This window comes from Leucoraja erinacea, chromosome 19 (genome assembly GCF_028641065.1).
Source record: "Leucoraja erinacea ecotype New England chromosome 19, Leri_hhj_1, whole genome shotgun sequence".
In the NCBI taxonomy this organism is placed as follows: Eukaryota; Metazoa; Chordata; class Chondrichthyes; order Rajiformes; family Rajidae; genus Leucoraja; species Leucoraja erinaceus.
In genome coordinates, this window is record NC_073395.1 from 26,363,530 (window position 1) to 26,380,773 (window position 17,244).

Sequence of the window (17,244 nt, forward strand, 5' to 3'; positions counted from 1 at the left end):
CACTATTCACTTGCTCTGCTCACTATGCTCTGCCATCAGAGCTGTGAAGAGAACATCTGAAACACACTAGAACTGTTTCTAGAATACATGCCTAGGCTTGAACAAAATTGATCCATAAAATTCAGAGCTGCATCACAAAAATGTTCAAATGCTATTATAGATCAGCTGGTGGATGATAATGTAAGAAGGGAATTGCATAGCTGATTGTGGTGTAGGAAGAAGAAATTAGACCCGTCACACAGCACCAGCTACCAGAGGAGAGAAGGGCATGACGACAAGGAAGGAAATATGGTCTTTATCTCTTTATGATCACAGGACCTCACCGCTAGAAGTACCTCTAGTGCCAAATCCAAAAACCCCTAACTCTACCCTGCACTAAGCCCTAGTATCCTACTTGACTGGAAGTGAGTACAAGGAAACAACACACACTGTTCTCAAGCTAGTCAGCAATCTATAATTACATGGAGCCATGCAGAAAGACAGATTTAGAGGAGTATATAAAGGCCAAACACAGGTAGGTGGGACTAATGTAGATGGGGCATGTCTTGCCTTCATTGCAAACTCTGATGAGAATATTGACTCTTGTGCAAAATCTGCATGTGCAAGAAACTGGGATAATTACCGTGTTTCTTCAGATACTTTCAATGGCAGGGCAACAAAATGGCATCTGTTCCACACATGCAGGGATGCAAGGCCTCAGATGCCAAACTGGCAAGGACCATGTCTGCAGAGATGTGCATTGGACATCTTCAATATCATTTTACCATCATTTACCAATGAATGGTGAAAACTTCAAGAATCTGTAAATCTCCACTTTAAAAATATGCATTGACTTGGTCTCCACAACATCATGTGGCAATAAATTCCACAGATTCACCACCCCCTGACTAAATAAATTCCTCAAAGGTACACTCTTAATGAGTGAGTCAGGTTATTCTTGTGATTGCTGCCAGGACTATATAGCAAATTAATGTTAAGCATGAAAGATTCTAAGTGCACAGTATAAATGTATTAGTTTTCATACGGTAACCACTTCCTTTCACATCAATAGCTTGTTTAATTTTTCCATAGGTCCATCCAAACCTGGTGACATAATTATGCCTCCCAAACCCTGCCGTATAATATGTTCAGAGTTTTGAAATTACCTTTAATGGGTTGTGTTACGCATCACCAGTTTGGGAATAAAATAGCTGGCAAGTGAATGCAACGCTTGAGTATTCCTGCAGTTTCTGAGACTTGATACTTTTGACATGTCTGAACTAATAAATTAGGATTAGCTGGGATTAAACCCTCAATTAAAATAACACTTTACATTTCAGTTTATATTTCTATTCTTAACTAATAAAGCTATTATCTAACTTTAAAGTAAAATTAGAAAATGAAATCTTTCCAAAAGCATGATTACAATGATTAAAAGGGTCTTACAGAGCTCATGCCTTCATTAATTTTGAAGCTCTGATTTATCAGTCTGGGTTGCATATACAGTAGGTTTCACCAGTCGTAGATAGAGTAATACAGCGTGGAAACAAGCCCGTTGGTCCAACTTGCCCACACTGACCAACATGCCCCATCTAGATTAGTCCCACCTGTATGTGTTTGGCCCATATATCCCTCTAAATCTGTCCTATCCTGTTCCTTTGTCATAATTTGCAACTCTTCAACCAGTCTATCTTACACCTTCTGCTTTAATCTATGTCCCTTGTTATAACCAACTACCTATCAATGTTCCTTCCTCACCTGTGCCCACCTATTACCTGCCATGTTGTCCTGCCCCTCCTCTATTCCAGCTTTCTCACCTCCCACCCCACAATCAGTCTGATGAAGGGACCCGACCCAAAACGTCACCTCTCCATGTTCTCCAGCGATGCTCCCTGACCCATTGAGTTACTCCAGCATTTTGCGTCCTTTTGTGTAAACTAACATCTGCAGTTCCTTGTTTCTACTCTCCTTTCTTATTTCCTGCAAGCTTAGTTTGTCCAATCTAATAGGGAATAGTGGGATATAACAATTTCATTATATCCTGTTCTCATCTGAGCTCCTTTTCAGTAAGGTGGCCATGGGTCAATCCAAGAGAAAGAATCTTGTGTGCACTTCACAGAGTGAAATCATCTTCTTTACCAGCTGTTTAGGGATTTGCAATGCACAGAATTTATTTCCCCCCCTCTTCCAGGCATAGGAACTCTGCCTATTGCTTCTGTTTTAGTTTTAATTTCGAGATACAATAAGGTTTTAATTCCTTCAGCCCTCCGTCCATCGATCTCCTGTTTGCATTAATTCTGTTATCAGACTTTCTCATCAACTCCCGACACATCAGGGGTACTTTTTTACTGAGTCTACAAACCAACACGTCTTTGGGATGTGGGAGGAAACAGGGGCACAAAGAGGGAACCCATGTGTTGTTGGGGAGAATGTGCAAACATCCACACAGACAGCGCCTGATGTCAGGATCAAACCCGGGTCACTAGCAGTGTGAGGAAGCATCTCTACCAGCTGCACCACTGAACCGTCTCACTTCAGCTCCAACTAAAGGAATTGATACCTATTGCCTCCTGCTTGGGTTCTCATCTCACACCAGACATAGAGCTTCCCTTTTGATTGTTTTCACTTCCTCATTTAATTTCACACTAATTTAACTGGGTTTATCATCTGTTCATAAGGTCATGTCATAGGAGCAGAAATAGGCCATTCAGCCCATCGAGTCTACTCCACCATTCAATCATGGCTGATATATCTTTCCTTCTCATCCCCATTCTCCTGCCTTCTCCCTGCCCTTGTCACCCTTACTAATCAAGAATCCGTCAATCTTCGCCTCAAAAATGCCCAATGACTTGGCCTCCACATCCATCTGTTACAATGAATTCCACAGATTCACCACCCTCTGTCTGTACTTGCTTCTGCTTTTATACAAATATTCGTGTTTGTGTTGGTTCTCAAGACTCTGTTATTATCAAGATTCTGCTAACAGCTAACAGCTGAATGTTTTTCCTTCTCCACTTTTTATGTGCCGCATAGTTCTGTGATTCACCTGCGACTGTTGGTATCAACTACAACCTCTCAGTCTCTCTACAACTCATTACTTATAGGTTTTATGAATGTGAATCCATAGCCCGGTTCACTACTGCTCCCGGGAGCACAAGGATGTCATGCCTCACGTTGCAATTTCAACCTTGTTGCCTTGTCGATGGCACTCTTCTGATGGAAACCAGGCACCTGCTCAAAATGAATAAGAGCAACAATCAGACAGAACTACTGCTCTCCCAGAAGAAGGGCTGTGGACCAACATCTGCCTCCCTCAGCAGCTGCAGGAATTCAGTATTAGTCACAAGCTGGTTCTTGGAATCGCTAAACCACTGGATCCAGCTGCAAGGGAGGAGCAGTTTTGCAAGAGCAATTCTGTCAAATCCAACTGCACTAATTTCTCTAGTTATGTTTTCTCTCTATCAGTGGTTCAAATGCACTTGATTTTCTTCCTCAGGACTCGAGGAAAGAGGGTGGTTGGGGCGCTGCAAGCCGGCGTCCTGTCAGCAGCATGTGCGTTTTTTTCTACTTTTTTTGTTTTTTTAGTATGTTTTACAGTATGTTTTTGATGTTTCTCAGTGTGTTTTGTGTGGGGGGGTAAGGGGGAAACCGCTTCGGTCGCTTCCTCCACGGAGAGGCGACTTTTTCCAGGTCGCCTCCCCCGTGGCCTAACAGCAAGGATCAGCGCGGCCTTTCCCGGAGCTTCAGCGGCGGGCGCAGTGCGGACACGGCGTGGAGCGGGCAAGCCCACGCTGGGATTCGCTGGAGGGGAGCGCTCTGTTTCGCTGGCCCGCGGCAGCCGGCAGCCTGAAGCCGTGGTCTGCAGAGCTCCAGCTGGCGCAGCGTCTACAGCCCGGGATCCCTCGTGGGGGACCCGGGGGGAAGAAGAAGCTCCGAGTGCCGGCCCGCGGCCAACTTCTACCGCGGGACCAGCGTGAACTTACCATCACCCCTGGAGGGGAGCTTCGACCGCCGGCCCTGCGGTCTGCGGTGCTTCTGGCTGCGGCGCGAATTTTAAATCTTCGGCCGCCGGCCTGCGGCCTACATCAGCCTGAAGCCGCTGTCTCTGGAGGGGAAGAGCCGATCCTGGACTTACCTTGACTTTTACCTTGTCCTTTATCATCTGGACGTCCGCAGCGACAGTTGCCGAGGGTTGAGGTCCCGACCACGAGGGAAATGGAGGAGGACTGGCCAATTTCTGTGCCTTCCACCACAGTGATGAATGCTGTGGTGGATGTTTGTGTTACATTTTTATTGTGTTTGTGTGTTCTTTATCATTGTACCGCTGCTGACAAATTCATTTCACTTGCACTCTATGTGCAATGTGACGAATAAAACTGATTGATTGATTAATGGGCTTTTGAGGATAAGACGCTCATGGATCTGTGGGCAATAAACAAACTGTTGGAAGAACTAAGTGTGTTTGATTAGTTTGGTTTAATTTAGTTTAGTTTAGGTTAGAGATACAGCAAGGAAACAGACCCTTTGGCCCACTGGGTCCGTGCCGACAAGCGATCACCATAAACAATAGCACTATCGTACAGCCTAGGGACAATTTACAATTTTTTACCAAAGCTAATCAGCCTACAAACCTGTATGTCTGGAATGTGTGAGGAAACCGGGGCTCCCAGGAACAACCCACATGGTCACGGGGAGAACGTACAAATTACGTACAGACAGCATCTGTAGTCAGGATTGAACCCTGGGTCTCTGGCACTGTGAGGCAGCAACTCTGCGGCTGTGCCACCGTGCTGCCCTGTGTCAGGTAGCAAATGGACAGACGTTTCGGTGTTTACAAATCTTTTATGCTCTTGCAAGTAAGACATTCATGTTCCATTTTCATAAGTTCATAAATTCTAGGACAATAATTAGGCCATTCATAGCAACATAGAAACATAGAAAATAAGTTCAGGAGTATGCCATTCGGCCCTTCGAGCTAGTACAACCATTCAATGTGATCATGGCTGATCATCCACAATCAGTACCCCGTTCGTGCTTTCTCCCCGTTTCCCTTGATCCCGCTAGTCCTAAGAGCTCTATCTAAAGGGCCTGTCCCACTTTCACGACCTAATTCACGAACTCTGCCGAGTTTGCCCTTGACTCATACTTGCAGCATGGTCGTCACGAGGTCGTAGGAGGTCGTAGGTAGTAGGTAGGTCGTAGGAAGTCGTGATAACGAAAGACACTTGGGAAGAAAGTTTACAACACATATATCAGTGTTCACTAAACGCCAGACATTCTCTAATACAATTTAAAGTAATACATAGGTTACATTATTCAAAAACAAAACTACATAAAATTTTTCAACATATTTCACCTATATGTGATAAATGTCAACATTTAGAAGCTACATTATCGCATATGTTTGCAAACTGTACAAAAATTAAAAAATTCTGGGTAAATATTTTTAGTATAATATCTAAAGTAACCAGATCCAAAATTAAGAATACTCGGAATATTAGAATTAAATCAAACATTTAGAATAACACAAAGAAACTTTATTGATTATAGTTTAATAACAGGAAAAAAATTAATTCTAAAATTTTGGAAAGGCCCTACGGCCCCCACAATCAAAATGTGGATTATAGAAATGACGGAGACCTTAAACGTGGAAAGAATCAGACTTTCCCTGTTGGACAAACAGGAATTATTTGTTGGAACATGGTCTCCTTTTATTGATTACTTAAAGGGTCAGAATAGTTCAGCACAGGAACCTGACTAGCACTCGGGCTAAAGATTGGATGAAATGCTACACTCTGAAATGTACGAACATATCTCGAACGATGTTTTTTATTTTAATAAATTTTTCCATTCTTCTTTAACTATCTCTTTCCCCCTTTTTTTTTTTTTTTTTTTTTGTTTTGTTTTTTTTTGTTTTTGTTTTTCTTTCCTTTCTTTTCTTCCTTTACTTCATCTATCTCTTTAGTTCTATCTAGTTTAAAAAAATGAAGAAAAAGGCAAAAAGTATTGGAGACAATGTAATAATAACTGACAATATTATCAATTTAAAAATGTAAGACAGTAATGATGTAATTGGTTATGTACCTATCTCCAATAAAAATAATTTTCAAAAAAAAAAAAAAAAAGGAAGTCGTGATGCTAGTCGTAGGTACTCGTGGCATCAAGTAGGTCGGGGCAAATATTCTAACATGATGAAAAATGTCCACGAGTAAAAAAGGTTGTGAAATAGATCGTGAAAGTGGGACAGGCCCTTTACTCTCTTTTGAATGCATCCAGTGAATCGGCTTACATTGCCTTCTGAGGCAGAAAATTCTACAAATTCACAACTCTGAGTAAAAAAGTTTTTTCTCATCTCAGTTCTAAATGGCCTACCCTTTAATCTTAAACAGTGGACCCTGATTCTGGACTCCCCCAACATCGGGGACATGTTTTCTGCATCTAGTTTTTTCAATCCCTTAATAATTTTATATGTTTCTATGAGATATCCTCTCATCCTTCTAGATTCCAGTGAATACAAGCCCAGTCGTTCCATTCTTTCATCATATGACAGTCCCGCCATCCTGGGAATTAACCTCGTGAACCTACGCTGCGCTCCCTCAATAGCAAGAATGTCCTTCCTCAAATTAGGAGTCCAAAACTGGACGCAATACTCCAAGTGTGGTCTCACCAGGGTCCTGTACAATTGCAGTAGAACCTCTTTGCTCCTATACATGAATCCTCTCGTTATGAAGGCCAACATGGCATTAGCTTTCTTTCTGCCTGCTGTACCTGCATGCTTACTTTCAGTGACTGACTGACACCTAGGTCCCGTTGCACTTCCCCTTTTCCTAATCTGGCACCAGTCAGATAATAATCTGCCTTCTAGTTCTTGCCACCATAGTGGATAACCTCACATTTATTCACATTATACTGCATCTGCCATGCATCTGCCCACTCATCAAAGCTATCCAAGTCACCCTGCATCCTCATAGCGTCCTCTTCACAATTCACACTGCCACCCAGCCATGTGTCATCTGCAAATTTGCTAATGCTACTTTTAATTCCATCATCTAAATCATTAATACATATTGTAAATAGCTGCGTTCCCAGCACCAAGCCTTGCGGCACCCCACTAGTCACTGCTTGTCATTCTGAAAGGGACTCGTTAATTCCAACTCTTTGTTTCCTGTCTGCCAACCAATTTTCAATCCATGTCAATACCCTACCCCCAATACCATGTGTTCTAATTTTGCCCACTAATCTGATCTAGTGGGTCCTTCGGCTCTTCGAGTCAGCACCGCCATTCAATATGATCATGGCTGATCATCCACAATCAGTACCACGTTCCTGCCTTCTCGGCCTTCTTTAAAGCTCTATGTAACTTTCTTGATAGCATCCAGAGAATCGGCCTCCACTGCCTGCTGAGGCAGAAAATTCCACAAATTCAAAACCCTCTGTGTGAAATCTTTTTTCCTCATCTCCGTTCTAAATGGCTTACCCCTTATTCTTAAACTGTAGCCCTTGGTTCTGGACTCCCCCAACATCGGGATTATGTTTCCTGCCTCTAGCATGTCCAAACCTTTAATAATCTTATCTGTTTCAATAAGATACCCTCTCATCCTTCTAAATTCCAGAGTTTACCAGCTCAGCCGCTCCAATCTATCAACATATGACAGTCCTGTCATCACAGGAATTAACCTTGTGAACCTATGCTGCATTCCCTCAATATCAAGAATGTCTTTCCTCAAATTTGGAGACCAAAACTGCATGCAATACGACAGGTGTAGTCTCACTAGGGCCCTGTACAACTACAGAAGGACCTCTTTGCTCCTATACTCAATTCCTCTTGTTATGAAGGCCAACATGCCATTCGCTTTCTTCACTGCCTGCTGTACCTGCATGCTTACTTTCAGTGACTGGTGAACAAGGACCTCCAGATCTCGTTGTACTTCTCTTTTTCCCAACTTGACACCATTCAGATAATAATCTGCCTTCCTGTTTTCGCCATCAAAGTGGATAACCTTTGGTAGCAAAAACCTTTGGCCCATCAAGTCTACTCCACCATTCAATCATGGCTGATCTATCTTTCCCTCTCAACCCCATTATCCCACCTTCTCCCCACAACCCCTGGTACCCGTACCAATCAAATATCTGTCAATCCCTGATATCCATTGACATGGGCTCTAAGCCATCTGTGGCAATGAATTTTGTTACATATGACAATTGAACATTCTTGACTTGACAGAGAGGGATTGCATTCTAGGGATTGCATTAGAATTTCTGATCTTGCACTTCACTGGACTCAAGTACACTGAGCAGAATGTATGTGAAACAACTTACTAATATAATTTCTGAAAGGGGTATAAGAGCAAAGAGAACTGGGAACCGGAATTTGTTGAAAGTGACAAGGTAGGTTGGCAAAATGGTTAAGGAAAGTAAATGAGATCCAGTGTTTTAAGAATAGAAACATATTTATTTTTAATTTCAAATATATATTTTATTCACAACATGCACTCAATGCAATCACCATTTTTCACATTCTTCCTCTACATTCATTGTACCATAAAACCAATGCATCCTTCTCAACTGTGGTGCCACGTGGCAGCCCATGGTACCGCTCCCATCACCCAATAGCAGGCCTGGCTCACCAAACATGGAGTCGGGAAGCACGTCCTCGAAACGGAACCTGCCAGGCCCGGCCCTTTGTCATCTCTGAGGACCGGAGAACCGGAGAGAAGGGTTGAGAGAGTCAAGATGGCAGCGGCGGACACCAAGAACAAAGGACTGGTAAAAGGAACCTTGTGCTCTCAGGTTTGGCTGCAGGAGGCGTGCCCTGGGCACAAAGACTGAACGGTGGCCAGGCAAGGAGAGAGACGATGGTTTGCCAATGTGAGGATCCGTGGTGAGCTGATGGCTAAAGGCCCTGCAACAGCTAGGGATACGACTAGTTCGGGACCACCCCAAAAGACTGAACTTGCGGACTGGACGAGGCTGCAGTGGAGCAGCAGTGGAGGACACCATCAACTTCACTTGGCCTGGCCGAGCCAGCAATGCCACCTGCTCAATGGGCCTTTATGGACGGCTGCACTTAAAGCAACTTGGACTTTAAAAATAGCGCCAACACCTGGCGACTCTTGTATATTGTCTCAGTGGACTACTTCTAGACACTTTGTACCTTATCTAAGAATGTGCTTCTGTATTAATAATTTATTGAATAGTATGCAATAAAAGTTCACTGTACCTCAGTACATGTGACAATAAAGAACCATTGAACAATCAATCCTTGGAACCATTGATGTCCAGTGCTACTCTTGGCTCCTCGTGTAACAATGTTCAGTAGCAAGGAAGTCATGATGAATTTTACAAAACATTGGTTCAGCCACAATTGGAGTAGTGTGTCTGGTACAGTGGCGGACTGGGTCTAAAAACATTGGTTGCCAGGAGACAAAGGGGGCCCACCCACAACTACAATGCTATCATTTAACAGGGGCTCACTTGCCATCACTTGCTATCACTTCATCAGGGGCCCATTTGCCACCGGGCAAGCTGACACCCTGGCCAGTCCACCACTGGTCTGGTACCAGGTGCCACAATTAACAAATGTTAGCATTGGAGAGAGTACAAAAGATATTTAATAAGATGATTCCAAGAACAAGTGTCATTACTTATGTGGAGGGACTGCAGAAACTAGTATTGGTCTCCTCAGAACACAGGAGGTTGTGAATGGTACCTGAAAGTGTTATTTAATTAAGGGGTGAAGGGCCTGGTCCTGTGCTGTGTTATATTATAAAATCATGAATGGTAAATGGAGAGAATATGTTGACATTGATGGCGAGATCAAGTAGTGTAGGACATACGGTAGAACAAGTATTTAGTTTAGTTTTTAGTTCAGAGACACAACGTGGAAACATCCCTTCGGCCCACTGAGTCCATGCTGGCCAATGATCACCCATTCACATTAGTTCTATCCTACACAACAGGGGCAATTAACAGGAGCCAATGAACCTACAAACCTGCATACCTTTTGAGATGTGGGAGGAAACTGGCACACCTGGAGAAAACCCATACTGTCATGGGGTGAACGTACAAACTTAGACAGCACCCAAGGTCAAGATCGAACCTGGGTCTCTGGCGCTGTGTAGGCAGCAACTCTATCGCTGCACCACTGTGCCACCCAAGGTGCTTTCTTCACATAACGAATGATTAGTTTGAAATTTACTGTCTGAGAGAGTAGTGAGGGAAGATTTGATTTATCCTCTGAAAAGGAGCTGGGCAAGCATTTACAGGGGAAAAATTATGGATTAGGGCATGGGAGAGGCCAGGTAGGTAGAATTAGCTGGTTTGCTCTTGCATTGAACCTGTACAGACATGACAGGCATTCATCCATGCCATGATTCTGTGAATCAGTCCTAGAATTGCTTTCATGCCTTAATCCTTTGCTCCTCATGGATTAGTATATTGTAATTTTCAAAATCTATCTTTCCATGAAAGTTATATGTATCTTCCATGAAAGCTCAAGGCTGCCAAGAGTAAATTTATTTTCCCATTATTTGAGGTTGAAAGTCCAATCTGCAGCTCGAGTGTTTGAATACTGCCTGTGTTTGGTTTATTAATTAGAAAGAAAATCATCGAAAAATTAAAAACTTTTCTCATGGTTTTATCAATATTAATGCAGTATAGATAGGAAGAAGCATGCACTCTTTAACTCAGCGATAACAGTCAGAAACACAGAATGGAATTTTTTTCAACATTATATACACAAAAAGGTCAATTTGCACCTGGCATCTTACATAGTAAGACGTTAATAATTCACCAACATCTTGCAACACATTTTTTTAACATGAACTGTTCACATAGCATTGATGTGTCTCTTTTTCCAGTTTTAACTGATAGTCACAACTTCTCAGTAATTTTCCACTGTGCCTTTTCCATGGCCACACACACTAACAGCACCATACATTGCATTGTCTGTGATGGGTTTAAACCGTCTCTCTCTCAGAATCCTTTACCTGGAGCCTCCAGACAGTCTCCAGAACACTCCTGGAATTTATTCAAGCACTTTTTTACCTACTTTTAACTAAGCCGCTTTCCTTAGCAATAATTAATCTAGGTAAAGATCATAAATCCTTCATTTTATTGTGTCTCAGCACCGGAAGTGGGACTGCGCTCAAGATATATTCTGGTCAGTTCCAATTTCTGTTTCCTCACACATTCCTTTACTATTACTGAAGAAGTCTGAAGAAGGGTCATGACCCAAAACATCTCCAGAAATACTGCCACTCCCGCTGAGTTACACCAGCATTTTGTGTCTACCTTCGATATAAACCAGCATCTGTAGTTCTTTCTTACACACCTTTACTATTACTCTTCCATTCTGACCAAAGTTCTGACCTTACCTTAAAGACTTGGCCCTTCTACTGTGACTTTCCATTAGTTTTAATTTTTGTTAAATTCTATCATTTACAAAGCATATTAAAAAATTGGATATAGAAGTTCAAGGAAATTTAAATTTACTTGGAAAGCAGTTATGATCTGGAACACTTTGCCTACAGGAATATAATTAGCAGGGAATTAGATAGGCACATGAGAGGGCATAAATTGTCGGACTAATGGGATTTGTGCAGGATTAGTGTTAATGGATGCTTTGTTGGTCAGCGCAGACTTGATGGGCCAAAGGTTTGCATGGTGTATGACTCTGTGACTCGAGCTGGTGAATTGAATTGACAAGGATTACTTTACTTGGAGCTACCATTGGCTCAATGGGCTGAAAGGTCTCAATCAAAACTGTAAAAATGCCGTGATTCCAGTCCAAGATTTTAACTGTGCTACAGAATGTTGACTATGCTTCGGGCTTGATTTCCTACACACTGCTGCAAAAAAAAACAGGATTTAAAAAACATATGATCATTAGAGATACAGCACAGAAACAGGCCCTTCAGCCGACTGAGTCTGCACCGACACGCGATCCCCATACACTGGTACCATCCTACACACTTGGGACAATTCACAATTTTTACCGAAGCCAAAGAACCTGCACGTTTTTGGAATGTGGGAGGAAACCGGACCTCCCTGAGAAAAGTACCGACCTGAAACGTCACCCATTCTTTTTCTCCAAGGATGCTGTCATGACCCGCTAAGTTACTCCAGCACTTTGTGTCTATCTTCTGAATTGGAGCAAGACTTGTTTCTCTCTCTCTCTCTCTCTTTCTCAGTTTGGCACGACAGCAAAGGCTTTCCTTGATAAATTTTCACCTGTTCTCAACATTTTCCTGTTGGAGTCCATCTCAATTACAGCACGGAAACAGGCCATCTCGGCCCTACAACATCTCCATGCATACTCCCACTGTCGAGAGAAAAAACAGAACACTGGGAGAATTCAGTGGGATGAGTATGGAGGCAAAAGGTGGAAGTTGACATTTCAGGGTCAGGACTAAGAGGGAACAGAAAGATTGCCAGAACATAGCAATACATCGGGGTGTGATGTAGAGGTTGTTAGATGACAGGTGCAACTGGTTGGGGTGGGGCATGATGCACAGATGGAACCAACTGGAGGAGAGGGTGGGGACAATAGACAATAGGTGCAGGAGTAGGCCATTCGGCCCTTCAAGCCAGCACCGCCATTCAATGTGATCATGGCTGATCATCCACAATCAGTACCCCGTTCCTGTCTTCTCCCCATATCTCCTGACTCCGCTATCTTTAAGAGCCCTATCAAGCTCTTTCTTGAAAGTATCCAGAGAACCGGCCTCCAACGCTCTCTGAGGCAGAGAATTCCACACTCACAACTCTCTGTGTGACAGAGATTGGTAGGTGATAGATGGACCCAGATGCGGTCCTGACCTTAATTGGACTTCAATGTTATATCTGGCACTAAATGTTGTACCCATCATCCTTTATCTGTACACTGTGGACAGTTTGGTTACAGTCAAAGAACCAAGTATTTCCTATGTTACACAAAAAAGCTGGAGAAACTCACATGCAAGCAAAATATTTTCACTGTACTGTACTGCGGCACATGTGACCATAATAAATAAACTAAAGCTAAATGGGAAGTGGACGATGAGATGACAGAACGAGGTGAAAGGAAGATGGATGAGACAGAAGGTACACAAAAATGCTGGAGAAACTCAGCGGGTGCAGCAGCATCTATGGGAAGGAACTAGGCGACGTTTCGGGCCGAAACCCTTCTTCAGACTGGAGAAGGGTTTCGGCACGAAACGTCGCCTATTTCCTTCGCTCCTTAGATGCTGCTGCACCCGCTGAGTTTCTCCAGCATTTTTGTGTACCTTCGATCTTTCCAGCATCTGCAGTTCCTTCTTGAACACATGGATGAGACAGAGATTGGTGCAGATAGGTGGCGCCAGATGAGAAGTGGATCCCGGTCAGTGTGGAAGGGGGCGGGATTTTGATGGTAGGGACGAACAAAAAGAAAATGTGCGTGGCAGATAAGCACTTCGGGTGGATGGGTTACTTGAAATAGGAAAATTCATGCCATTGTGTTGTTCCTCTCACCTGCGTATGTCCCACACCTCTAAGTACTGCAATATACTGGCCATCTTTCCTGTTCCTTCACAACCCTGATGCAGGGTCTTGACCTGAAACCCCCACTTACACCTTTTACTTCCACTGCAGATGCTGCCTAACATCCTGAGCTCTGGCATGGTTCTGTTTTTGTTCTAGATTCCAGCATCTGCTGTCTCCTCGGTCTTAACTCTCCTGAGTTTTACTCTGGTCTCTTTTGCATAACATCATGTGCAGAGGTCACACACACACACACACACACACACACATGAATGTACGCACCTTCTGCTGGGAATTGGCACCGGTCCCAGTTACAGGAGGGGCCACGACAAAGAGAGGGGCACGTCGAGTGTCAAAATGACGCATTAGTTGTTCCAAAGCAACGGAAACGATGACGGCTGCTCTGTTCGTGATGAATTATATTGCAAGAATACAGATTGCTAATATCAAATAAATGAAATCGAAAACCCAAATCCCCTTTCTCCCAGGCAAAAACAAAAATGACCTTGATTCAAAAATCCGTGCTACAAACCTAAGATTGGAATATTTCTGTTGGGGTGCCGCTGCCTAGTTACAATGTTATGTTGTAAAAATCACTTGTATTATCAATGTACCAGCAGCCCAGGCAACGGTTCTTCCGCTGCTGGATATTGAAAGACAGAATCCGATGGGGATACCCCTCAAACAAGGGAAGGGACGTCACCCCGGGAGGGCTGGGGGGGGTGGGGGTAGTGCAAATGCGTGGCAACGGTGTTTTGTTTAAAGATAGGTGCGAATACCAGTACGATGTTGAACACTGGTGAATGTTTTGTCACTGAGAAGGTATGCAGAGTTCTTGTGCAGTTATTGTCTTGTATATATTTTTAATTCTGAATAAAGTTTATTTATTTTTAAATTACCAAAAAAAAAACAATGTACACAAAGATGCTGGAGAAACTCAGCGGGTGCAGCAGCATCTATGGAGCGAAGGAAATAGGCGACGTTTCGGGCCGAAACCCTTCTTCAGACTGATGGGGGGGGGGGGGGAGAAGGAAGGAAAAAGGGAGGAGGGGGAGTCCGAGGGCGGGGGGATGGGAGGAGACAGCTCGAGGGTTAAGGAAGGGGAGGAGAGAGCAAGGGCTAGCAAAACTGGGAGAATTCAACGTTCATGCCATCCGGACGCAAGCAACCCAGGCGGAATATGAGGTGCTGTTCCTCCAATTTCCGGTGTTGCTCACTCTGGCAATGGAGGAGACTCAGGACAGAGAGGTCGGATTGGGAATGGGAGGGGGAGTTGAAGTGCTGAGCCACCGGGAGTTCAGGTAGGTTATTGCGGACTGAGCGGAGGTGTTCGGCGAAATGATCGCCCAACCTCCGCTTAGTCTCCCTGATGTAAATCAGCTGACATCTAGAGCAGCGGATGCAGTAGATGAGGTTGGAGGAGATACAGGTGAACCTTTGTCGCACCTGGAACGACTGCTTGGGTCCTTGAATGGAGTCGAGGGGGGAGGTGAAGGGACAGGTGTTGCATTTCTTGCGGTTGCAACGGAAAGTGCCTGGGGAGGGGGTGGTACAGGAGGGAAGGGAAGAATTGACAAGGGAATTGCGGAGGGAGCGGTCTTTGCAGAAAGCAGACATAGGGGGAGATGGGAAGATGTGGCGAATGGTGGGGTCACGTTGGAGGTGGCGGAAATGGCGGAGGATTATGTGTTGTATTTGTCGGCTGGTGGGGTGAAAGGTGAGGACCAGGGGGACTCTGCCCTTGTTGTGAGTGCGGGGATGGGGAGAGAGAGCAGTGTTGTGGGGTATGGATGAGACCCTGGTGAAAGCCTCATCTATGGTGGCGGAGGGGAATCCCCGTTCCCTGAAGAACGAGGACATTTCCGATGCCCTGGTGTGGAACGTCTCATCCTAGAAATGTCCTCGTTCTTCAGGAAACGGGGATTCCCCTCCGCCAACATAGATGAGGCTCTCACCAGGGTCCCATCCATACCCCGCAACACTGCTCTCACCCAAGCAGATATTTCCAGGTGCGACAAAGGTTCACCTGTATCTCCTCCAACATCATCTACTGCATCCGCTGCTCTAGATGTCAGCTGTTTTACATTGGGGAGACTAAGCGGAGGTTGGGCGATCAGTTCGCCGAACACCTCCACTCAGTCCGCAATAACCTACCTGAACTCCTGGTGGCTCAGCACTTCAACTCCCCCTCCCATTCCCAATCCGACCTCTCTGTCCTGGGTCTCCTCCATTGCCAGTGTGAGCAACACCGGAAATTGGAGGAACAGCACTTCATATTCCGCCTGGGTTGCTTGCGTCCGGATGGCATGAACGTTGAATTCTCCCAGTTTTGCTAGCCCTTGCTGTCTCCTCCCCTTCCTTAACCCTCGAGCTGTCTCCTCACATCCCCCCGCCCTCGGGCTCCTCCTCCTCACTTTTTCCTTCCTTCTCCCCCCTACCCCCCATCAGTCTGAAGGACTGAGGAAGGACAAATCTGAGGAAGGACATTATTGCCATAGAGGGAGTGCAGAGAAGGTTCACCCTGACTGATTCCTGGGATGTCAGGACTGTCTTATGAAGAAAGACTGGATAGACTTGGTTTATACTCTCTAGAATTTAGGAGATTGAGAGGGGATCTTATAGAAACTTACAAAATTCTTAAGGGGTTGGACAGGCTAGATGCAGGAAGATTGTTCCCGATGTTGGGAAGTCCAGGACAAGGGGTCACAGCTTAAGGATAAGGGGGAAATCCTTTAAAACCGAGATGAGGAGAACTTTTTTCACACAGAGAGTGGTGAATCTCTGGAACTCTCTGCCACAGAGGGTAGTCGAGGCCAGTTCGTTGGCTATATTTAAGAGGGAGTTAGATGTGGCCCTGGTGGCCAAGGGGATCAGAGGGTATGGAGAGAAGGCAGGTACGGGATACTGAGTTGGATGATCAGCCATGATCATATTGAATGGTGGTGCAGGCTCGAAGGGCCGAATGGCCTACTCCTGCACCTAATTTCTATGTTTTCTATGTTTTCTATGAAGAAGGGTTTCGGCCTGAAACGTCGCCTATTTCCTTCGCTCCATAGATGCTGCTGCACCCGCTGAGTTCCTCCAGCATTTTTGTGTACCTTCGATCTTCCAGCATCTGCAGTTCCTTCTTGAACACAATGTATGAGCAGCACTTGTCGCATCAGCCTTCAGGGTCATTGCAGGCTGTTAAACACCACCCTTTGCTCCCTCTGATTTGCCAGCCCTGATTCAAAAGTGCTTTTATAAAATAATCTTTGATCAGCTCTGGAGTATTTAAGGACTTTCTCAGCGGATCAGAGCCGCGACGTTCTGTACATGATGATATGCATGATGTCCCCTCAATAAAACATTTACTCACATCCGGATCAAATACTTGATGATCCTTCAAGCATCGTCTTTAAACCTACCTTGAACATGACGTTTGGGTGGATCCAGTGAGCATTTGTTCACGGTTTCCGGAAATTGAGTGTACTCGTTTTTCTTCTCTCTAGAAATTATTTTAAAAAATCGTTTTAAGGCAAAGAATCGTCTCTTCAGTGACTAAAACAGAGCTTGGATCAGCAGGAACCCTTTCCTGCTAATCACGAAAACCCTGAAATGTAATTTGCATCAAAAATTAACATAGGATATTCTTATATTACAAACCAAAGAGAGGGCTCTGATACATAAATGTGATGTATGTACAATATATATATATGGACGGCTTTGTTTACAAACATTACAATTAGATATCTTTAACTTACAATTGGAGGCGGTACAGTTGTC

General features: G+C 44.3%; 1 long non-coding RNA gene across 1 annotated transcript in view; it reads right to left on the reverse strand.

Moving 5' to 3' along the window:
• LOC129706406 (uncharacterized) overlaps positions 1-17,158 on the reverse strand; it is a 53,805-nt gene extending 36,647 nt beyond the window's left edge. Inside the window, exon 1 of the long non-coding RNA XR_008725052.1 lies at positions 16,887-17,158. This is a non-coding gene — a long non-coding RNA (uncharacterized LOC129706406). The remainder of the gene's footprint in view (positions 1-16,886) is intronic.
• Between the last annotated feature and the right edge of the window lie 86 nt (positions 17,159-17,244).